The sequence below is a fragment of the Ovis canadensis genome, chromosome 1 (genome assembly GCF_042477335.2).
Source record: "Ovis canadensis isolate MfBH-ARS-UI-01 breed Bighorn chromosome 1, ARS-UI_OviCan_v2, whole genome shotgun sequence".
In the NCBI taxonomy this organism is placed as follows: Eukaryota; Metazoa; Chordata; class Mammalia; order Artiodactyla; family Bovidae; genus Ovis; species Ovis canadensis.
The window spans coordinates 113,846,838-113,869,119 of NC_091245.1; the positions used below are offsets into that span (position 1 = coordinate 113,846,838).

Sequence of the window (22,282 nt, forward strand, 5' to 3'; positions counted from 1 at the left end):
CTGTGACTCCCGTGTGCCGCTGGCGACTCCAAGAGGGTTCTGGTCTTGAGTGGGCTCTGGGAGGCGGACCACGGCGCCCGGGAGGCATGGGTAGCAGTTCAGTCGCCCGGGGGCAGCGATGCCTGCCAGGGAGGACAACCCGACCATCGTGCTGTTTCCCTTGCCTGACCACAGCTCTCAATCCTACTGGACTGAGGCAAGATTTACCCAGGCCTCCCTCCCCCACTCGTAACCAAAGGTGGGCACTCGGGTGCACACACACACACACACACACACAGAGCGCCCTCCAAACTGTCTATCCAGGATCCACTCCATCCCTCTCCCCACCCTGTCACCGTCTTCCCCTAGGAACTCTGCGCGAGGGTGATCCTCCAGCACAGTCTCCTCTTGGCCCCGTCTCGGCTGGTCTATCCCCAAAGGGTTTCACGTCTGTTCAAGGACTGTGTCCTTCGGAGGGGAAGTGGACGGCAGACGAAAGGCACCAACGTGCGGCGAGGGCGGCACACTCGGGTGCGATGGCACAAAGGCGAGTGCCCTGTGGGAAAGGAGCCCCCGTGGCCCGACGTGTGCTTGCCGTCGCCAAAGGAGGTTTCCTCGAGGCCCCTGCCGGGGCTGTGGGCGTCAGAGTGCATGGGGGAGAGTATCGGAGGAAGGTGCTTGGGGCCATGGCTGGTGGGCGCCCCACGTGGATCAGGGACCCGGGCAGGGCGATCGCGAGCAGAGGGCGCGGCGGCGAGCAGGGAGCTGGGAGGCAGGCCCCGGGGTGCTTGGTCGGGGCGTCTGCATGGACGGCCGGCGGGAAGGGGCGGCGTGGGGCTCTCGGGGACCTGGCCGAAAGATCGGCAGGCCACTCGAGCAGGGCCTCTACAGAAGCATGGGCGCGGCGGCGAAGCCGTGCCAGGCACATGTGAGAGGCTGGGACGGATCTGCGGTAGGTAGGGGTGGGCGTGGGGGTTGGGCTGGGGCTGCGGAGCCAGAGGGAGGCCCGCACTGGTGAACGCCAGGGCAGGGCAGGCCAGGGCAGGACGTGTGAGGGATAGCCCGAGCTCCAGGGGGATGTTGGGTGGGGAGGTGGGGCCGAGCCTGGAGTCTGGCGGGAAAGGCAGAGGGCAGGCCGTGACAGTGACGGGGCTGTGGCGTGAGGAAGATGGCGGGTGAGCACTCCATTTGGGTCGGGTGGCGGGTGAGCGGGGGCGAGCCACACTGGTGCTCGGTGCCACAGGCTGCTCAGGCTCGGCGGCGGGCTGTGGCTCTGGGCGGAGGCTAGGACGCAGGCAAGCGAAGGACAGAAACGGAGCGCCAGCGCCAGCTGGGGGCCAGACCCGGTCCGAGATGGGTGGGCCCACCGTACCGCCCCAGAGACCAAAGTCACCACCCATCGGGAGGGAGTGTCCAGTGTCGGGGGTGACACTGCTGGGGCCTCAGGGTGGGATGGGGCGGGGGTGGCTGGCAGCGCAGGTGGCTGTGATTTCATGAGGGCCAAGGAGAGCTCCCATGTGACCGGGCACAGTCAGCCCTCCAGGGCACACGCCCGCAGAGGGCAAACCTCGGGGAGGTCTGAGGGTCCGGACACCGCCACCGCCTCGGCAGCACCGCCTGCCAGGGCCCGTACACGGAGCAAACCCCAGCGCCCAGCCACACACGGCGGGCCCAAGAAGGGGTGGCATCGATGCAGCATGGCGCCATCACTCAGGCATCAGAAACACGTCAAGAATTGCCAGTTGTCACAAGCAATGATGCAGCTGGAGACTCTTACACTCGGCGGAGAATGTCAGACCGCGTTGGACCGAGGCATGTGGAGCATGGAAAATAATACAAAACGAAGCTATTTGCCAGGAGAAACCGACTCACGCAGAAACCCACCTTAGGGTAACGCAAGCGGAAAGGCAGCGCTGGAGGGATGACTGGGGAGCTGCAACGCACAGATACGCAGGACCCTGTCTAAAGGGAGAAGCGCCAAGGTTATCCAGTTCAACACAGGGAATCAGCGTCAGTGCCCTGGAGTAACCTCAAGTGGAAAAGAATCTGAAACCATATATGACACTCGAGATCTGCACAAGCAAAACAGGATCACACTGCGGTCCACCGGAAACCAGCACAATATTGGGAATCCACTGTACTTCCGCAACAACCGTGACTACGACGTCGGAGTAAGCTTTCAAAAGAAAACTAACTCAGCAGGCAATGAAGTCAGCGGAAAACAGGTGAGCTATGCCAACCCCACCCTGGGTACATATCCACGAAAGGCGCAGCTCTTCATTCGGAAAGACACATGCAACCCCCACAGTCACAGCAGCACCGTTTGCCATAGCCGAGACGTGGAGAAAACCCTAGTGCCCATCCCCAAAGGCTCAGCCACCAAGATGCAGTATCAGAGAAAGGGAGAGAATGGGATGTCACCGAGCCGTCCACAAGAGGCAGATAGTGTCACTGGCAGCAACGGCGGCTGGAGCTGCAGAATATTACCCTTGGTGAGGGAAGTCAAACAGACAAGGTCACGGATGGGTGGACTCTAAAGTGTTGTACAAATGAATCCCTGGGCCAACCAGCCACAGACTCTCAGACACAGGAAAGCCGCTTGGGGCTTCCCAAGGGCGCAGTCAGGGACCGAGGGATGATTGAGGAGCCGGGCTCAACGGATCAACCGTACCAGTACTGCGTAGGAAGGGGAGGAGGAACAAGGACACGCGGGATACCGCAGGGAATGAGATCCCATATGCTGTCATCACCCGCAATGGAAACGAGCTGAACACATGAGCCCCCCCCCCCACCCACCCACAGACAGGACTGAACCCCAACGCTGTACAGCGGAAACGCACACCAGGTTGTAGATCAACTACGCTTCCAGGACAAGTGCTACTCCGTCGAAGTCAGTCAGTCGAGGATCAGTCCAGCAATAGGAAAAAGAAGAGCTTCCATTATGATCCAGGAAAGCCAACCCTGGGCACGCGTCGGGAAAAGACGACAAATACCCCTAATGGGGAGAGATGCAGGCATCCCCCAGGGTCACCGCAGCCCTCTGTGCCGGAGCCGAGACCCGCGGGAAACGCCCAAGTGCCCGTCGGCACGTGGCCGGCACAAGAAGGTGAGGGATATCTGTACCGTGGAATATGACGCAGCCCTCAAGAAGGAGCCGCCATCGCCATGGGCCGCAAGGTCAGACGGACCCACAGAAGGGTCCGCTCAGTGAAGTGAGTCGCTTGGATCGGGAGAAAGCTCTGTGGACTCTTAACGACGAATACAGACGAATCTATGCGCAAAGGGGAAAGCGACCTGGAGACCCCGAAAACGTACATAGGGCTACCCAAGGGGAAAGGCAGGGAGGGACGAAGTTGAAGTCGGATCAAGAGATAGGAAAGACTGTGCTTACAGTAGAAGAGCAACAGAGCTTTCCTCTGTAGCAGGAGAAGTGTATCTGTATTTCGCCCTCACCTACACTGGAAGACCACCTGGCAAAGAACAGGGGACTGAATCACTTTGCCGGGCACCTGAGACTCACCCAGGAATGTGAATCCGTTCTACTTGTGTTCGAAGAAGCAGAAAAAGGAGCAGGCCGTGGCTTGAAGCGGGGGGTGGGGGGAGGCAGGCCAGTGGGACAGATGCAAAGGCAGGTTCCTTGGCAAGAGTGGGATTTGGAACGGCTCAGGGAGGAACGGGGCGTGGGGGGCGGGGTGTGTGGAGATGGGGGAGGCGGGGAGCTGGGGGTGGGATGGGTGCATGTGGGGGAGTAGGGGGACGGTGAGGCTGCAGGCTGAGGTGGGGGTGCTCTTGGGGCAGGGCTGATGCTGAGGTGAGGCGCGCAAGAGGGTTTCAGGGGGAAGGGGTGGTGTTTGAGGCGGTGAGGGCGTTGCTGTTGGAAACCTGTTTCTGCCGAGGCCAGGCCCGAGGGCGAGGGCCGGCAGCTGGTGGACTTCTTTGGAACTCGTCCTGCAAGACGTGGTCCAGGGACCCTGCAGGCAAAAGGGAGGTATGCTTGCCAGATGTGGCAGCTCCCTTGCTCCTGGCTGTGCAAACGTAGTGTGATTGATTTCTCTCGGAGTGTGGGGAGAGTGAGGCAGGGAGCTTGGAGACGGACGTTGTGAAAGATGAAGTGTGGTGCGGGCGGCTGCCAGCGGTGGGGTATTCCTGCCAGTGCAGTCCCCGAGCCCTCGGCTGGGTCCGGGTGAGGACGCGAGCAAACACAAGAAAGGTGCCTGGACGCACGGGCGGCTGAGCCCGCAGGGTTTGGGGCCACGAAGGCTTGGCAGCAGGGCCTTTTGTGGGTGAGGTGGGGAGGGGTCCTGGGCGTCTGTGTGGGAGAGGCAGCGGGCGGCAGGTAGCCAGCCAGCGTTTGCAGGAGCGCTGCCTCGAGCGCGTTTCAGCGGGCAGACCTAGTTGGGCTCTGGGGCCGCACCGTGGGACCAAAAGGGGACGCTGGGGCTGCATGGGCCGGGAATCGAACCCGGGCCTCCCGCGTGGCAGGCGAGAATTCTACCACTGAACCACCCATGCACCGGTGGCCAGCGCCGCCCGTCGCTGCCCCTCAGGCGCTGGCCGCCACCCGCCCGCCGCTGCTCACTGCTCGCCCGTGGGCATCTCTCTGCCCCGTTGCAGCGGGAGACGAAGGGCGGGCGACCTGTAAGACAGGATCCGGGCACGTGCAGGACCCCGGGGCGCGGCGCTCTCGGAGGGAGCCCGGGGCGACGGGACGCGGGCCCACGCGGCCCGTCCCGCGCCTTCTGCGCCGACCACGGCCGCCGCGACCCTGTCGGTGTCGCGTGAGGGCGCCGGGAGCCGACGCCGTCTGCCCGGCGCCGGGATCCCTGTCAGGTGCAGGCGCTGCGTGGTCGCTGCGGCCGCGCGCAGACGTGCCTCTCAGCGACCGCCGGGTCCCGACCCAAAGTCCCTCTGGCGGGCTGGCTTTCCGGCCGTGCCGGGGTGGGGCGTGCGAGAGCGGGCGGGGGAAGGGACGCCGGGCTCGGTCTGTGCGGGAAGCGCGAGCGCGGGAGGGCGACGCCTCCGAGCGCCTCCGCCACCGCCCCCTACCCGCCCTCCCCCCGCCATCCCATCCTTAGACCCGCGCTCAGGCCCAGGGACCCAAAGGCGTGTGAGCCTGGCTCCTGCGCTCTGGCCGACCGCGCTCCCGGGGTCCGGCTCTGACGGGGTGGTGGTGGTGAGCAGGGGCCCTTTGGCAGCGCGGCTCCTGGCTCGGGGACTGCGGGCTGAGAGGCAGGGAGCGCGCCAGGGCGGGCTTGGCTCCGGCCGGGGCAGCGGCTTCCCACGGGAACGGGCGCCGTGGCGCCGAGGTCGGGGGCGCGGGCCGGGCGCCGGGGGGTGGGCTGGACGGGCACGCAGGGCTTCCGCTCCCTCCCCAGCGGAGCACCCTTCCCGGGACGGACTCGTGCAAGGAAGGCCGGTGTGCGCTGGCCAGCAGGAAGGCTGGATGGCACGCGTCCAGGGCGGGCGGCAGGCAGGTTGCGGCCCGGCCAAGAACGCACGGCGGAGAAGGGTCGAGGGCACGCGGCAGCCCCTTGGCGGGCAAGGCGGGGGCTCGGCCGCCTCGCTGTGGCTGGGGAGCGCAGGCGGGCCGGCGGGGCGGGCGCGGAGGACGGGGTGCCGGCCTGGCGGGAGAGCTGGCGGGGGCAGCCGTGGAAGCAAGGCTGCGAGGGCGAGTAGGCCGTTCCCCGGGCAGAAGTCGGAGCGCCGGCGAAGGGAGGAGGGCTTGCCACCCGCCGCGGGGCTGCGTGCTTCGGCGCGGCCGGGGGCGGGGCGCGGCGGGGCTGTGGGAGTGGAAGTGGGAGGGTGGGCGAGTGTGGGCCAGGGGGAGGCAGGGAGGCAGGAAAAGCAGCAGCTGCAGCTGCAGCCAGCTGGCGAGGAAAGATGCGCTGAGAAGGACTGAAGGTGCCTTCTGTGGGGGTGCAGGTGGCGGCGGGAGGGCGTGTGTGGAGAAAGGCAGTGGCGCGCGGAGGACGGGTGCGTTTGTCCGGCGGGCCAAAAGGCTGGCTTGTCAGGAGTGGGATTCGAACCCACGCCTCCAGGGGAGACTGCGACCTGAACGCAGCGCCTTAGACCGCTCGGCCATCCTGACGGCGGGCCTGGCTGGGCGCGTGGCCGCTCGCCTGGCTGGGACCCGACGCGGCGCGAGCACCGGCGCCCTTGGCGGGCCGCGGGCGGCGCCACGCCAGGCAGGCAGGCAGGCAGGCAGGCGGGCGGGCGTCCGGAGTGGGGGTCGACGGAGCCGGCGCGCGGCGGCCGGCCGAGGCGCCTGGCTCCGCCGCCGCTCGCGCCGCGGACCCAGAGGGCCCTGGGCGGGCCGGCCCCTCCCCACCCGCGCCTGTCCTGGCCCGACGCCGGCCGGCGCGCGCCCACCGTGTCGTCGCAGCCCCGCTTGCCTTCTCGCGCCCCCTTCTCCCGGCGGAACGCCCGCGTTGGAGGCAAGAGGCGGCGCGCTGGGGAGGGTCCAGTGCCCCGGGGGTCCGGGTCCCTGTCGGGGTGGCGGGCTGCCGCTGTGACCGAGGCGGTTGGTCTGGTGCGCGGTTGGGTCGGGACCCGTGGTGGCCGGCGGCCCGTGCTGGGCAAGGGGAGGCGTGGGCAGGCAGCCCGAGAGCCCGAGGGCGGCCGGGCGGCAGGACGGTCGCCGCCGTCCTCGTTAGTATAGTGGTGAGTATCCCCGCCTGTCACGCGGGAGACCGGGGTTCGATTCCCCGACGGGGAGGCAACACACCCTTTTTGGTGGCCGCGGTCGCTCTCTGTCCTGCCGCCAGGCCCCGGAGGGCCCTTCGCCTCCTCCCGACGTCTTTGGGCGAGGCGCCAGGGCGCCGCCGACGGCGGTGCCCGGCCTAGCTCCCGGCGACCCCCTCTGCCCGTGCAGCGCTCCAGCCTGAGCCCTTTGTCGTCGGCGGGCGCACGGTCGCCACGGCGGAGCGAGGGCCTCCTTGGCGACCCCACGGCCTTGCCCGACCATAGCCGGATCTGGCGGCCGGCCGGCCGCCCGCCCACGCGCCGACCCCCAGTGGCTGCCTGAGTGGGCTCGTAGGCTCGCGACGGCCCCGCCGCGTGCAGGCAGGTGGGTCCCGTGTCCCCTTGTCGTCGTGGGAAGTGGCCTCGCTCAGCGCCCGGTGGAGTAGCGCTTTGGCCAGCTGGGTGCTGGAAGCTGCGTGCCCCGCGTTGCCCGCCGGGGGTGAGGGCGGGGAGGCGTTGGCGGGCCGCGGCGGGGAGCGAAGGGCCGGAGGGCCGCAAGGCCGCGGGGGCGCCGCCCTGGGGCGGTGGGGCCGGTGGATTCCCGGCGACCGCGTGGCGCTGGCGCGCTTGGGGCGCCGCGTGGCTGCTGGGAGCGCCGGCGGCGGCGGCGCAAGCCTCCGGCTGACGGGGCGTCGGGGCAGGGATGCGGAGGCGGCGGCGAGAGTATGCTGGGGCGAGCCCGGGGCCGGCGTCTGGCGGCCGCCCGGGCTGTGGAGCGTTGGTGGTATAGTGGTGAGCATAGCTGCCTTCCAAGCAGTTGACCCGGGTTCGATTCCCGGCCAACGCAGCGGGCCGACCTTTTGCTGAGTTCCAGCGCTCTCCCGGCAGGGGCGTTCGGGGGACAGAGAGGTGGGAGCCAGGGAGCCAGCCCGCTGGCCGGCGGCTTTTGGCGTGTGTGCGAGAAGCCGGCGGCGCGCGCGGTGTTTTGAGGGTGCTGAAAGCAAGACGGCACGGCAGGGCAGGCGGCTGCACTTGCAAAGGCCGGGTGTGGGCAGCAAGGTGGCACGGGTGGGTGGCATGGAGGCGCGGGGCTCACCAGGAGCAGGCGAGGGCTGAACCCCGACGCTCCCTGGTGGTCTAGTGGTTAGGATTCGGCGCTCTCACCGCCGCGGCCCGGGTTCGATTCCCGGTCAGGGAAGCCTTTCTTCTTCCTCTCCGCCTGCCACCTGCCCACGTCCTCGCTGGACACCCTGCCACCCTTTTCTTAGCCTACGCTTGCTCAGCGCTGCGCCAGAGGCCCCCGGGACCCTGCCCGTCCAGCCCCAGCACGATTCAGGCCACCTCCGCCGTCCCGCGGGGCAAAGGTTTTGGCCGCAGTGGCAACCTCGCGCCGCTTCCACCACGACGCGCCTGAGGCCTCCCATCCACCAGCGCCCCCCCCCAACCCCACCCCCCGCCTCCCTCCCTCCTGAGGGGCTGCGGCTGCTGCCCCTGGTGGTGGCGGTGATGCTCCTGGGCTTGTGCTGGTTCTCCTGCTGTGGGTGGTGGTGAGGAGGTGGGCTTGGATAGGGCCGGCGGCGGTAGGGGTGGGGGTAGGGCTGGGGGTAGGGGCGTGGGCTGTGGCGGTCGCCAGCTGGGGGCCAGCAGCGGCAGGGGCGGTGGCCACAGCCGAAGGTGAGCGAGGGGGATCTGCCTCTGGGAGTGGGGGCCGTGGCCACGGACCGCCTGCCTTGTCGTGTCTCTCATGCCAGCCACCTCTCTGGGCGGCTTGGCCAGTGCGTGCCAGGTCCCGGGCTGGCTGTGACTCCCGTGTGCCGCTGGCGACTCCAAGAGGGTTCTGGTCTTGAGTGGGCTCTGGGAGGCGGACCACGGCGCCCGGGAGGCATGGGTAGCAGTTCAGTCGCCCGGGGGCAGCGATGCCTGCCAGGGAGGACAACCCGACCATCGTGCTGTTTCCCTTGCCTGACCACAGCTCTCAATCCTACTGGACTGAGGCAAGATTTACCCAGGCCTCCCTCCCCCACTCGTAACCAAAGGTGGGCACTCGGGTGCACACACACACACACACACACACAGAGCGCCCTCCAAACTGTCTATCCAGGATCCACTCCATCCCTCTCCCCACCCTGTCACCGTCTTCCCCTAGGAACTCTGCGCGAGGGTGATCCTCCAGCACAGTCTCCTCTTGGCCCCGTCTCGGCTGGTCTATCCCCAAAGGGTTTCACGTCTGTTCAAGGACTGTGTCCTTCGGAGGGGAAGTGGACGGCAGACGAAAGGCACCAACGTGCGGCGAGGGCGGCACACTCGGGTGCGATGGCACAAAGGCGAGTGCCCTGTGGGAAAGGAGCCCCCGTGGCCCGACGTGTGCTTGCCGTCGCCAAAGGAGGTTTCCTCGAGGCCCCTGCCGGGGCTGTGGGCGTCAGAGTGCATGGGGGAGAGTATCGGAGGAAGGTGCTTGGGGCCATGGCTGGTGGGCGCCCCACGTGGATCAGGGACCCGGGCAGGGCGATCGCGAGCAGAGGGCGCGGCGGCGAGCAGGGAGCTGGGAGGCAGGCCCCGGGGTGCTTGGTCGGGGCGTCTGCATGGACGGCCGGCGGGAAGGGGCGGCGTGGGGCTCTCGGGGACCTGGCCGAAAGATCGGCAGGCCACTCGAGCAGGGCCTCTACAGAAGCATGGGCGCGGCGGCGAAGCCGTGCCAGGCACATGTGAGAGGCTGGGACGGATCTGCGGTAGGTAGGGGTGGGCGTGGGGGTTGGGCTGGGGCTGCGGAGCCAGAGGGAGGCCCGCACTGGTGAACGCCAGGGCAGGGCAGGCCAGGGCAGGACGTGTGAGGGATAGCCCGAGCTCCAGGGGGATGTTGGGTGGGGAGGTGGGGCCGAGCCTGGAGTCTGGCGGGAAAGGCAGAGGGCAGGCCGTGACAGTGACGGGGCTGTGGCGTGAGGAAGATGGCGGGTGAGCACTCCATTTGGGTCGGGTGGCGGGTGAGCGGGGGCGAGCCACACTGGTGCTCGGTGCCACAGGCTGCTCAGGCTCGGCGGCGGGCTGTGGCTCTGGGCGGAGGCTAGGACGCAGGCAAGCGAAGGACAGAAACGGAGCGCCAGCGCCAGCTGGGGGCCAGACCCGGTCCGAGATGGGTGGGCCCACCGTACCGCCCCAGAGACCAAAGTCACCACCCATCGGGAGGGAGTGTCCAGTGTCGGGGGTGACACTGCTGGGGCCTCAGGGTGGGATGGGGCGGGGGTGGCTGGCAGCGCAGGTGGCTGTGATTTCATGAGGGCCAAGGAGAGCTCCCATGTGACCGGGCACAGTCAGCCCTCCAGGGCACACGCCCGCAGAGGGCAAACCTCGGGGAGGTCTGAGGGTCCGGACACCGCCACCGCCTCGGCAGCACCGCCTGCCAGGGCCCGTACACGGAGCAAACCCCAGCGCCCAGCCACACACGGCGGGCCCAAGAAGGGGTGGCATCGATGCAGCATGGCGCCATCACTCAGGCATCAGAAACACGTCAAGAATTGCCAGTTGTCACAAGCAATGATGCAGCTGGAGACTCTTACACTCGGCGGAGAATGTCAGACCGCGTTGGACCGAGGCATGTGGAGCATGGAAAATAATACAAAACGAAGCTATTTGCCAGGAGAAACCGACTCACGCAGAAACCCACCTTAGGGTAACGCAAGCGGAAAGGCAGCGCTGGAGGGATGACTGGGGAGCTGCAACGCACAGATACGCAGGACCCTGTCTAAAGGGAGAAGCGCCAAGGTTATCCAGTTCAACACAGGGAATCAGCGTCAGTGCCCTGGAGTAACCTCAAGTGGAAAAGAATCTGAAACCATATATGACACTCGAGATCTGCACAAGCAAAACAGGATCACACTGCGGTCCACCGGAAACCAGCACAATATTGGGAATCCACTGTACTTCCGCAACAACCGTGACTACGACGTCGGAGTAAGCTTTCAAAAGAAAACTAACTCAGCAGGCAATGAAGTCAGCGGAAAACAGGTGAGCTATGCCAACCCCACCCTGGGTACATATCCACGAAAGGCGCAGCTCTTCATTCGGAAAGACACATGCAACCCCCACAGTCACAGCAGCACCGTTTGCCATAGCCGAGACGTGGAGAAAACCCTAGTGCCCATCCCCAAAGGCTCAGCCACCAAGATGCAGTATCAGAGAAAGGGAGAGAATGGGATGTCACCGAGCCGTCCACAAGAGGCAGATAGTGTCACTGGCAGCAACGGCGGCTGGAGCTGCAGAATATTACCCTTGGTGAGGGAAGTCAAACAGACAAGGTCACGGATGGGTGGACTCTAAAGTGTTGTACAAATGAATCCCTGGGCCAACCAGCCACAGACTCTCAGACACAGGAAAGCCGCTTGGGGCTTCCCAAGGGCGCAGTCAGGGACCGAGGGATGATTGAGGAGCCGGGCTCAACGGATCAACCGTACCAGTACTGCGTAGGAAGGGGAGGAGGAACAAGGACACGCGGGATACCGCAGGGAATGAGATCCCATATGCTGTCATCACCCGCAATGGAAACGAGCTGAACACATGAGCCCCCCCCCCCACCCACCCACAGACAGGACTGAACCCCAACGCTGTACAGCGGAAACGCACACCAGGTTGTAGATCAACTACGCTTCCAGGACAAGTGCTACTCCGTCGAAGTCAGTCAGTCGAGGATCAGTCCAGCAATAGGAAAAAGAAGAGCTTCCATTATGATCCAGGAAAGCCAACCCTGGGCACGCGTCGGGAAAAGACGACAAATACCCCTAATGGGGAGAGATGCAGGCATCCCCCAGGGTCACCGCAGCCCTCTGTGCCGGAGCCGAGACCCGCGGGAAACGCCCAAGTGCCCGTCGGCACGTGGCCGGCACAAGAAGGTGAGGGATATCTGTACCGTGGAATATGACGCAGCCCTCAAGAAGGAGCCGCCATCGCCATGGGCCGCAAGGTCAGACGGACCCACAGAAGGGTCCGCTCAGTGAAGTGAGTCGCTTGGATCGGGAGAAAGCTCTGTGGACTCTTAACGACGAATACAGACGAATCTATGCGCAAAGGGGAAAGCGACCTGGAGACCCCGAAAACGTACATAGGGCTACCCAAGGGGAAAGGCAGGGAGGGACGAAGTTGAAGTCGGATCAAGAGATAGGAAAGACTGTGCTTACAGTAGAAGAGCAACAGAGCTTTCCTCTGTAGCAGGAGAAGTGTATCTGTATTTCGCCCTCACCTACACTGGAAGACCACCTGGCAAAGAACAGGGGACTGAATCACTTTGCCGGGCACCTGAGACTCACCCAGGAATGTGAATCCGTTCTACTTGTGTTCGAAGAAGCAGAAAAAGGAGCAGGCCGTGGCTTGAAGCGGGGGGTGGGGGGAGGCAGGCCAGTGGGACAGATGCAAAGGCAGGTTCCTTGGCAAGAGTGGGATTTGGAACGGCTCAGGGAGGAACGGGGCGTGGGGGGCGGGGTGTGTGGAGAGGGGGGAGGCGGGGAGCTGGGGGTGGGATGGGTGCATGTGGGGGAGTAGGGGGACGGTGAGGCTGCAGGCTGAGGTGGGGGTGCTCTTGGGGCAGGGCTGATGCTGAGGTGAGGCGCGCAAGAGGGTTTCAGGGGGAAGGGGTGGTGTTTGAGGCGGTGAGGGCGTTGCTGTTGGAAACCTGTTTCTGCCGAGGCCAGGCCCGAGGGCGAGGGCCGGCAGCTGGTGGACTTCTTTGGAACTCGTCCTGCAAGACGTGGTCCAGGGACCCTGCAGGCAAAAGGGAGGTATGCTTGCCAGATGTGGCAGCTCCCTTGCTCCTGGCTGTGCAAACGTAGTGTGATTGATTTCTCTCGGAGTGTGGGGAGAGTGAGGCAGGGAGCTTGGAGACGGACGTTGTGAAAGATGAAGTGTGGTGCGGGCGGCTGCCAGCGGTGGGGTATTCCTGCCAGTGCAGTCCCCGAGCCCTCGGCTGGGTCCGGGTGAGGACGCGAGCAAACACAAGAAAGGTGCCTGGACGCACGGGCGGCTGAGCCCGCAGGGTTTGGGGCCACGAAGGCTTGGCAGCAGGGCCTTTTGTGGGTGAGGTGGGGAGGGGTCCTGGGCGTCTGTGTGGGAGAGGCAGCGGGCGGCAGGTAGCCAGCCAGCGTTTGCAGGAGCGCTGCCTCGAGCGCGTTTCAGCGGGCAGACCTAGTTGGGCTCTGGGGCCGCACCGTGGGACCAAAAGGGGACGCTGGGGCTGCATGGGCCGGGAATCGAACCCGGGCCTCCCGCGTGGCAGGCGAGAATTCTACCACTGAACCACCCATGCACCGGTGGCCAGCGCCGCCCGTCGCTGCCCCTCAGGCGCTGGCCGCCACCCGCCCGCCGCTGCTCACTGCTCGCCCGTGGGCATCTCTCTGCCCCGTTGCAGCGGGAGACGACGGGCGGGCGACCTGTAAGACAGGATCCGGGCACGTGCAGGACCCCGGGGCGCGCCGCTCTCGGAGGGAGCCCGGGGCGACGGGACGCGGGCCCACGCGGCCCGTCCCGCGCCTTCTGCGCCGACCACGGCCGCCGCGACCCTGTCGGTGTCGCGTGAGGGCGCCGGGAGCCGACGCCGTCTGCCCGGCGCCGGGATCCCTGTGAGGTGCAGGCGCTGCGTGGTCGCTGCGGCCGCGCGCAGACGTGCCTCTCAGCGACCGCCGGGTCCCGGCCCAAAGTCCCTCTGGCGGGCTGGCTTTCCGGCCGTGCCGGGGTGGGGCGTGCGAGAGCGGGCGGGGGAAGGGACGCCGGGCTCGGTCTGTGCGGGAAGCGCGAGCGCGGGAGGGCGACGCCTCCGAGCGCCTCCGCCACCGCCCCCTACCCGCCCTCCCCCCGCCATCCCATCCTTAGACCCGCGCTCAGGCCCAGGGACCCAAAGGCGTGTGAGCCTGGCTCCTGCGCTCTGGCCGACCGCGCTCCCGGGGTCCGGCTCTGACGGGGTGGTGGTGGTGAGCAGGGGCCCTTTGGCAGCGCGGCTCCTGGCTCGGGGACTGCGGGCTGAGAGGCAGGGAGCGCGCCAGGGCGGGCTTGGCTCCGGCCGGGGCAGCGGCTTCCCACGGGAACGGGCGCCGTGGCGCCGAGGTCGGGGGCGCGGGCCGGGCGCCGGGGGGTGGGCTGGACGGGCACGCAGGGCTTCCGCTCCCTCCCCAGCGGAGCACCCTTCCCGGGACGGACTCGTGCAAGGAAGGCCGGTGTGCGCTGGCCAGCAGGAAGGCTGGATGGCACGCGTCCAGGGCGGGCGGCAGGCAGGTTGCGGCCCGGCCAAGAACGCACGGCGGAGAAGGGTCGAGGGCACGCGGCAGCCCCTTGGCGGGCAAGGCGGGGGCTCGGCCGCCTCGCTGTGGCTGGGGAGCGCAGGCGGGCCGGCGGGGCGGGCGCGGAGGACGGGGTGCCGGCCTGGCGGGAGAGCTGGCGGGGGCAGCCGTGGAAGCAAGGCTGCGAGGGCGAGTAGGCCGTTCCCCGGGCAGAAGTCGGAGCGCCGGCGAAGGGAGGAGGGCTTGCCACCCGCCGCGGGGCTGCGTGCTTCGGCGCGGCCGGGGGCGGGGCGCGGCGGGGCTGTGGGAGTGGAAGTGGGAGGGTGGGCGAGTGTGGGCCAGGGGGAGGCAGGGAGGCAGGAAAAGCAGCAGCTGCAGCTGCAGCCAGCTGGCGAGGAAAGATGCGCTGAGAAGGACTGAAGGTGCCTTCTGTGGGGGTGCAGGTGGCGGCGGGAGGGCGTGTGTGGAGAAAGGCAGTGGCGCGCGGAGGACGGGTGCGTTTGTCCGGCGGGCCAAAAGGCTGGCTTGTCAGGAGTGGGATTCGAACCCACGCCTCCAGGGGAGACTGCGACCTGAACGCAGCGCCTTAGACCGCTCGGCCATCCTGACGGCGGGCCTGGCTGGGCGCGTGGCCGCTCGCCTGGCTGGGACCCGACGCGGCGCGAGCACCGGCGCCCTTGGCGGGCCGCGGGCGGCGCCACGCCAGGCAGGCAGGCAGGCAGGCAGGCAGGCAGGCGGGCGGGCGTCCGGAGTGGGGGTCGACGGAGCCGGCGCGCGGCGGCCGGCCGAGGCGCCTGGCTCCGCCGCCGCTCGCGCCGCGGACCCAGAGGGCCCTGGGCGGGCCGGCCCCTCCCCACCCGCGCCTGTCCTGGCCCGACGCCGGCCGGCGCGCGCCCACCGTGTCGTCGCAGCCCCGCTTGCCTTCTCGCGCCCCCTTCTCCCGGCGGAACGCCCGCGTTGGAGGCAAGAGGCGGCGCGCTGGGGAGGGTCCAGTGCCCCGGGGGTCCGGGTCCCTGTCGGGGTGGCGGGCTGCCGCTGTGACCGAGGCGGTTGGTCTGGTGCGCGGTTGGGTCGGGACCCGTGGTGGCCGGCGGCCCGTGCTGGGCAAGGGGAGGCGTGGGCAGGCAGCCCGAGAGCCCGAGGGCGGCCGGGCGGCAGGACGGTCGCCGCCGTCCTCGTTAGTATAGTGGTGAGTATCCCCGCCTGTCACGCGGGAGACCGGGGTTCGATTCCCCGACGGGGAGGCAACACACCCTTTTTGGTGGCCGCGGTCGCTCTCTGTCCTGCCGCCAGGCCCCGGAGGGCCCTTCGCCTCCTCCCGACGTCTTTGGGCGAGGCGCCAGGGCGCCGCCGACGGCGGTGCCCGGCCTAGCTCCCGGCGACCCCCTCTGCCCGTGCAGCGCTCCAGCCTGAGCCCTTTGTCGTCGGCGGGCGCACGGTCGCCACGGCGGAGCGAGGGCCTCCTTGGCGACCCCACGGCCTTGCCCGACCATAGCCGGATCTGGCGGCCGGCCGGCCGCCCGCCCACGCGCCGACCCCCAGTGGCTGCCTGAGTGGGCTCGTAGGCTCGCGACGGCCCCGCCGCGTGCAGGCAGGTGGGTCCCGTGTCCCCTTGTCGTCGTGGGAAGTGGCCTCGCTCAGCGCCCGGTGGAGTAGCGCTTTGGCCAGCTGGGTGCTGGAAGCTGCGTGCCCCGCGTTGCCCGCCGGGGGTGAGGGCGGGGAGGCGTTGGCGGGCCGCGGCGGGGAGCGAAGGGCCGGAGGGCCGCAAGGCCGCGGGGGCGCCGCCCTGGGGCGGTGCGGCCGGTGGATTCCCGGCGACCGCGTGGCGCTGGCGCGCTTGGGGCGCCGCGTGGCTGCTGGGAGCGACGGCGGCGGCGGCGCAAGCCTCCGGCTGACGGGGCGTCGGGGCAGGGATGCGGAGGCGGCGGCGAGAGTATGCTGGGGCGAGCCCGGGGCCGGCGTCTGGCGGCCGCCCGGGCTGTGGAGCGTTGGTGGTATAGTGGTGAGCATAGCTGCCTTCCAAGCAGTTGACCCGGGTTCGATTCCCGGCCAACGCAGCGGGCCGACCTTTTGCTGAGTTCCAGCGCTCTCCCGGCAGGGGCGTTCGGGGGACAGAGAGGTGGGAGCCAGGGAGCCAGCCCGCTGGCCGGCGGCTTTTGGCGTGTGTGCGAGAAGCCGGCGGCGCGCGCGGTGTTTTGAGGGTGCTGAAAGCAAGACGGCACGGCAGGGCAGGCGGCTGCACTTGCAAAGGCCGGGTGTGGGCAGCAAGGTGGCACGGGTGGGTGGCATGGAGGCGCGGGGCTCACCAGGAGCAGGCGAGGGCTGAACCCCGACGCTCCCTGGTGGTCTAGTGGTTAGGATTCGGCGCTCTCACCGCCGCGGCCCGGGTTCGATTCCCGGTCAGGGAAGCCTTTCTTCTTCCTCTCCGCCTGCCACCTGCCCACGTCCTCGCTGGACACCCTGCCACCCTTTTCTTAGCCTACGCTTGCTCAGCGCTGCGCCAGAGGCCCCCGGGACCCTGCCCGTCCAGCCCCAGCACGATTCAGGCCACCTCCGCTGTCCCGCGGGGCAAAGGTTTTGGCCGCAGTGGCAACCTCGCGCCGCTTCCACCACGACGCGCCTGAGGCCTCCCATCCACCAGCGCCCCCCCCCAACCCCACCCCCCGCCTCCCTCCCTCCTGAGGGGCTGCGGCTGCTGCCCCTGGTGGTGGCGGTGATGCTCCTGGGCTTGTGCTGGTTCTCCTGCTGTGGGTGGTGGTGAGGAGGTGGGCTTGGATAGGGCCGGCGGCGGTAGGGGTGGGGGTAGGGCTGGGGGTAGGGGCGTGGGCTGTGGCGGTCGCCAGCTGGGGGCCAGCAGCGGCAGGGGCGGTGGCCACAGCCGAAGGTGAGCGAGGGGGATCTGCCTCTGGGAGTGGGGGCCGTGGCCACGGACCGCCTGCCTTGTCGTGTCTCTCATGCCAGCCACCTCTCTGGGCGGCTTGGCCAGTGCGTGCCAGGTCCCGGGCTGGCTGTGACTCCCGTGTGCCGCTGGCGACTCCAAGAGGGTTCTGGTCTTGAGTGGGCTCTGGGAGGCGGACCACGGCGCCCGGGAGGCATGGGTAGCAGTTCAGTCGCCCGGGGGCAGCGATGCCTGCCAGGGAGGACAACCCGACCATCGTGCTGTTTCCCTTGCCTGACCACAGCTCTCAATCCTACTGGACTGAGGCAAGATTTACCCAGGCCTCCCTCCCCCACTCGTAACCAAAGGTGGGCACTCGGGTGCACACACACACACACACACACACAGAGCGCCCTCCAAACTGTCTATCCAGGATCCACTCCATCCCTCTCCCCACCCTGTCACCGTCTTCCCCTAGGAACTCTGCGCGAGGGTGATCCTCCAGCACAGTCTCCTCTTGGCCCCGTCTCGGCTGGTCTATCCCCAAAGGGTTTCACGTCTGTTCAAGGACTGTGTCCTTCGGAGGGGAAGTGGACGGCAGACGAAAGGCACCAACGTGCGGTGAGGGCGGCACACTCGGGTGCGATGGCACAAAGGCGAGTGCCCTGTGGGAAAGGAGCCCCCGTGGCCCGACGTGTGCTTGCCGTCGCCAAAGGAGGTTTCCTCGAGGCCCCTGCCGGGGCTGTGGGCGTCAGAGTGCATGGGGGAGAGTATCGGAGGAAGGTGCTTGGGGCCATGGCTGGTGGGCGCCCCACGTGGATCAGGGACCCGCGCAGGGCGATCGCGAGCAGAGGGCGCGGCGGCGAGCAGGGAGCTGGGAGGCAGGCCCCGGGGTGCTTGGTCGGGGCGTCTGCATGGACGGCCGGCGGGAAGGGGCGGCGTGGGGCTCTCGGGGACCTGGCCGAAAGATCGGCAGGCCACTCGAGCAGGGCCTCTACAGAAGCATGGGCGCGGCGGCGAAGCCGTGCCAGGCACATGTGAGAGGCTGGGACGGATCTGCGGTAGGTAGGGGTGGGCGTGGGGGTTGGGCTGGGGCTGCGGAGCCAGAGGGAGGCCCGCACTGGTGAACGCCAGGGCAGGGCAGGCCAGGGCAGGACGTGTGAGGGATAGCCCGAGCTCCAGGGGGATGTTGGGTGGGGAGGTGGGGCCGAGCCTGGAGTCTGGCGGGAAAGGCAGAGGGCAGGCCGTGACAGTGACGGGGCTGTGGCGTGAGGAAGATGGCGGGTGAGCACTCCATTTGGGTCGGGTGGCGGGTGAGCGGGGGCGAGCCACACTGGTGCTCGGTGCCACAGGCTGCTCAGGCTCGGCGGCGGGCTGTGGCTCTGGGCGGAGGCTAGGACGCAGGCAAGCGAAGGACAGAAACGGAGCGCCAGCGCCAGCTGGGGGCCAGACCCAGTCCGAGATGGGTGGGCCCACCGTACCGCCCCAGAGACCAAAGTCACCACCCATCGGGAGGGAGTGTCCAGTGTCGGGGGTGACACTGCTGGGGCCTCAGGGTGGGATGGGGCGGGGGTGGCTGGCAGCGCAGGTGGCTGTGATTTCATGAGGGCCAAGGAGAGCTCCCATGTGACCGGGCACAGTCAGCCCTCCAGGGCACACGCCCGCAGAGGGCAAACCTCGGGGAGGTCTGAGGGTCCGGACACCGCCACCGCCTCGGCAGCACCGCCTGCCAGGACCCGTACACGGAGCAAACCCCAGCGCCCAGCCACACACGGCGGGCCCAAGAAGGGGTGGCATCGATGCAGCATGGCGCCATCACTCAGGCATCAGAAACACGTCAAGAATTGCCAGTTGTCACAAGCAATGATGCAGCTGGAGACTCTTACACTCGGCGGAGAATGTCAGACCGCGTTGGACCGAGGCATGTGGAGCATGGAAAATAATACAAAACGAAGCTATTTGCCAGGAGAAACCGACTCACGCAGAAACCCACCTTAGGGTAACGCAAGCGGAAAGGCAGCGCTGGAGGGATGACTGGGGAGCTGCAACGCACAGATACGCAGGACCCTGTCTAAAGGGAGAAGCGCCAAGGTTATCCAGTTCAACACAGGGAATCAGCGTCAGTGCCCTGGAGTAACCTCAAGTGGAAAAGAATCTGAAACCATATATGACACTCGAGATCTGCACAAGCAAAACAGGATCACACTGCGGTCCACCGGAAACCAGCACAATATTGGGAATCCACTGTACTTCCGCAACAACCGTGACTACGACGTCGGAGTAAGCTTTCAAAAGAAAACTAACTCAGCAGGCAATGAAGTCAGCGGAAAACAGGTGAGCTATGCCAACCCCACCCTGGGTACATATCCACGAAAGGCGCAGCTCTTCATTCGGAAAGACACATGCAACCCCCACAGTCACAGCAGCACCGTTTGCCATAGCCGAGACGTGGAGAAAACCCTAGTGCCCATCCCCAAAGGCTCAGCCACCAAGATGCAGTATCAGAGAAAGGGAGAGAATGGGATGTCACCGAGCCGTCCACAAGAGGCAGATAGTGTCACTGGCAGCAACGGCGGCTGGAGCTGCAGAATATTATCCTTGGTGAGGGAAGTCAAACAGACAAGGTCACGGATGGGTGGACTCTAAAGTGTTGTACAAATGAATCCCTGGGCCAACCAGCCACAGACTCTCAGACACAGGAAAGCCGCTTGGGGCTTCCCAAGGGCGCAGTCAGGGACCGAGGGATGATTGAGGAGCCGGGCTCAACGGATCAACCGTACCAGTACTGCGTAGGAAGGGGAGGAGGAACAAGGACACGCGGGATACCGCAGGGAATGAGATCCCATATGCTGTCATCACCCGCAATGGAAACGAGCTGAACACATGAGCCCCCCCCCACCCACCCACAGACAGGACTGAACCCCAACGCTGTACAGCGGAAACGCACACCAGGTTGTAGATCAACTACGCTTCCAGGACAAGTGCTACTCCGTCGAAGTCAGTCAGTCGAGGATCAGTCCAGCAATAGGAAAAAGAAGAGCTTCCATTATGATCCAGGAAAGCCAACCCTGGGCACGCGTCGGGAAAAGACGACAAATACCCCTAATGGGGAGAGATGCAGGCATCCCCCAGGGTCACCGCAGCCCTCTGTGCCGGAGCCGAGACCCGCGGGAAACGCCCAAGTGCCCGTCGGCACGTGGCCGGCACAAGAAGGTGAGGGATATCTGTACCGTGGAATATGACGCAGCCCTCAAGAAGGAGCCGCCATCGCCATGGGCCGCAAGGTCAGACGGACCCACAGAAGGGTCCGCTCAGTGAAGTGAGTCGCTTGGATCGGGAGAAAGCTCTGTGGACTCTTAACGACGAATACAGACGAATCTATGCGCAAAGGGGAAAGCGACCTGGAGACCCCGAAAACGTACATAGGGCTACCCAAGGGGAAAGGCAGGGAGGGACGAAGTTGAAGTCGGATCAAGAGATAGGAAAGACTGTGCTTACAGTAGAAGAGCAACAGAGCTTTCCTCTGTAGCAGGAGAAGTGTATCTGTATCTCGCCTTCACCTACACTGGAAGACCACCTGGCAAAGAACAGGGGACTGAATCACTTTGCCGGGCACCTGAGACTCACCCAGGAATGTGAATCCGTTCTACTTGTGTTCGAAGAAGCAGAAAAAGGAGCAGGCCGTGGCTTGAAGCGGGGGGTGGGGGGAGGCAGGCCAGTGGGACAGATGCAAAGGCAGGTTCCTTGGCAAGAGTGGGATTTGGAACGGCTCAGGGAGGAACGGGGCGTGGGGGGCGGGGTGTGTGGAGATGGGGGAGGCGGGGAGCTGGGGGTGGGATGGGTGCATGTGGGGGAGTAGGGGGACGGTGAGGCTGCAGGCTGAGGTGGGGGTGCTCTTGGGGCAGGGCTGATGCTGAGGTGAGGCGCGCAAGAGGGTTTCAGGGGGAAGGGGTGGTGTTTGAGGCGGTGAGGGCGTTGCTGTTGGAAACCTGTTTCTGCCGAGGCCAGGCCCGAGGGCGAGGGCCGGCAGCTGGTGGACTTCTTTGGAACTCGTCCTGCAAGACGTGGTCCAGGGACCCTGCAGGCAAAAGGGAGGTATGCTTGCCAGATGTGGCAGCTCCCTTGCTCCTGGCTGTGCAAACGTAGTGTGATTGATTTCTCTCGGAGTGTGGGGAGAGTGAGGCAGGGAGCTTGGAGACGGACGTTGTGAAAGATGAAGTGTGGTGCGGGCGGCTGCCAGCGGTGGGGTATTCCTGCCAGTGCAGTCCCCGAGCCCTCGGCTGGGTCCGGGTGAGGACGCGAGCAAACACAAGAAAGGTGCCTGGACGCACGGGCGGCTGAGCCCGCAGGGTTTGGGGCCACGAAGGCTTGGCAGCAGGGCCTTTTGTGGGTGAGGTGGGGAGGGGTCCTGGGCGTCTGTGTGGGAGAGGCAGCGGGCGGCAGGTAGCCAGCCAGCGTTTGCAGGAGCGCTGCCTCGAGCGCGTTTCAGCGGGCAGACCTAGTTGGGCTCTGGGGCCGCACCGTGGGACCAAAAGGGGACGCTGGGGCTGCATGGGCCGGGAATCGAACCCGGGCCTCCCGCGTGGCAGGCGAGAATTCTACCACTGAACCACCCATGCACCGGTGGCCAGCGCCGCCCGTCGCTGCCCCTCAGGCGCTGGCCGCCACCCGCCCGCCGCTGCTCACTGCTCGCCCGTGGGCATCTCTCTGCCCCGTTGCAGCGGGAGACGAAGGGCGGGCGACCTGTAAGACAGGATCCGGGCACGTGCAGGACCCCGGGGCGCGCCGCTCTCGGAGGGAGCCCGGGGCGACGGGACGCGGGCCCACGCGGCCCGTCCCGCGCCTTCTGCGCCGACCACGGCCGCCGCGACCCTGTCGGTGTCGCGTGAGGGCGCCGGGAGCCGACGCCGTCTGCCCGGCGCCGGGATCCCTGTCAGGTGCAGGCGCTGCGTGGTCGCTGCGGCCGCGCGCAGACGTGCCTCTCAGCGACCGCCGGGTCCCGACCCAAAGTCCCTCTGGCGGGCTGGCTTTCCGGCCGTGCCGGGGTGGGGCGTGCGAGAGCGGGCGGGGGAAGGGACGCCGGGCTCGGTCTGTGCGGGAAGCGCGAGCGCGGGAGGGCGACGCCTCCGAGCGCCTCCGCCACCGCCCCCTACCCGCCCTCCCCCCGCCATCCCATCCTTAGACCCGCGCTCAGGCCCAGGGACCCAAAGGCGTGTGAGCCTGGCTCCTGCGCTCTGGCCGACCGCGCTCCCGGGGTCCGGCTCTGACGGGGTGGTGGTGGTGAGCAGGGGCCCTTTGGCAGCGCGGCTCCTGGCTCGGGGACTGCGGGCTGAGAGGCAGGGAGCGCGCCAGGGCGGGCTTGGCTCCGGCCGGGGCAGCGGCTTCCCACGGGAACGGGCGCCGTGGCGCCGAGGTCGGGGGCGCGGGCCGGGCGCCGGGGGGTGGGCTGGACGGGCACGCAGGGCTTCCGCTCCCTCCCCAGCGGAGC

The 22,282-nt window shown here is 67.2% G+C and overlaps 11 non-coding genes across 11 annotated transcripts; 6 read left to right on the top strand and 5 right to left on the bottom strand.

Annotated features, from left to right (window-relative positions):
* Window positions 1–4,420: 4,420 nt before the first annotated feature.
* On the bottom strand, window positions 4,421–4,491 carry TRNAG-GCC (transfer RNA glycine (anticodon GCC)). The gene has a single exon. It is a non-coding gene; the product is annotated as a tRNA-Gly (tRNA).
* A 1,493-nt stretch (window positions 4,492–5,984) lies between these two features.
* Window positions 5,985–6,067, bottom strand: TRNAL-CAG (transfer RNA leucine (anticodon CAG)). Its single transcript has one exon. It is a non-coding gene; the product is annotated as a tRNA-Leu (tRNA).
* Window positions 6,068–6,622: 555 nt separating this feature from the next.
* On the top strand, window positions 6,623–6,694 carry TRNAD-GUC (transfer RNA aspartic acid (anticodon GUC)). The gene has a single exon. It is a non-coding gene; the product is annotated as a tRNA-Asp (tRNA).
* A 741-nt stretch (window positions 6,695–7,435) lies between these two features.
* TRNAG-UCC (transfer RNA glycine (anticodon UCC)) lies at window positions 7,436–7,507 on the top strand. Its single transcript has one exon. It is a non-coding gene; the product is annotated as a tRNA-Gly (tRNA).
* Window positions 7,508–7,786: 279 nt separating this feature from the next.
* Window positions 7,787–7,858, top strand: TRNAE-CUC (transfer RNA glutamic acid (anticodon CUC)). Its single transcript has one exon. It is a non-coding gene; the product is annotated as a tRNA-Glu (tRNA).
* Window positions 7,859–12,878: 5,020 nt separating this feature from the next.
* Window positions 12,879–12,949, bottom strand: TRNAG-GCC (transfer RNA glycine (anticodon GCC)). The gene has a single exon. It is a non-coding gene; the product is annotated as a tRNA-Gly (tRNA).
* Window positions 12,950–14,442: 1,493 nt separating this feature from the next.
* TRNAL-CAG (transfer RNA leucine (anticodon CAG)) lies at window positions 14,443–14,525 on the bottom strand. The gene has a single exon. It is a non-coding gene; the product is annotated as a tRNA-Leu (tRNA).
* A 563-nt stretch (window positions 14,526–15,088) lies between these two features.
* TRNAD-GUC (transfer RNA aspartic acid (anticodon GUC)) lies at window positions 15,089–15,160 on the top strand. Its single transcript has one exon. It is a non-coding gene; the product is annotated as a tRNA-Asp (tRNA).
* Window positions 15,161–15,901: 741 nt separating this feature from the next.
* On the top strand, window positions 15,902–15,973 carry TRNAG-UCC (transfer RNA glycine (anticodon UCC)). The gene has a single exon. It is a non-coding gene; the product is annotated as a tRNA-Gly (tRNA).
* Window positions 15,974–16,252: 279 nt separating this feature from the next.
* TRNAE-CUC (transfer RNA glutamic acid (anticodon CUC)) lies at window positions 16,253–16,324 on the top strand. The gene has a single exon. It is a non-coding gene; the product is annotated as a tRNA-Glu (tRNA).
* Window positions 16,325–21,342: 5,018 nt separating this feature from the next.
* On the bottom strand, window positions 21,343–21,413 carry TRNAG-GCC (transfer RNA glycine (anticodon GCC)). The gene has a single exon. It is a non-coding gene; the product is annotated as a tRNA-Gly (tRNA).
* Between the last annotated feature and the right edge of the window lie 869 nt (window positions 21,414–22,282).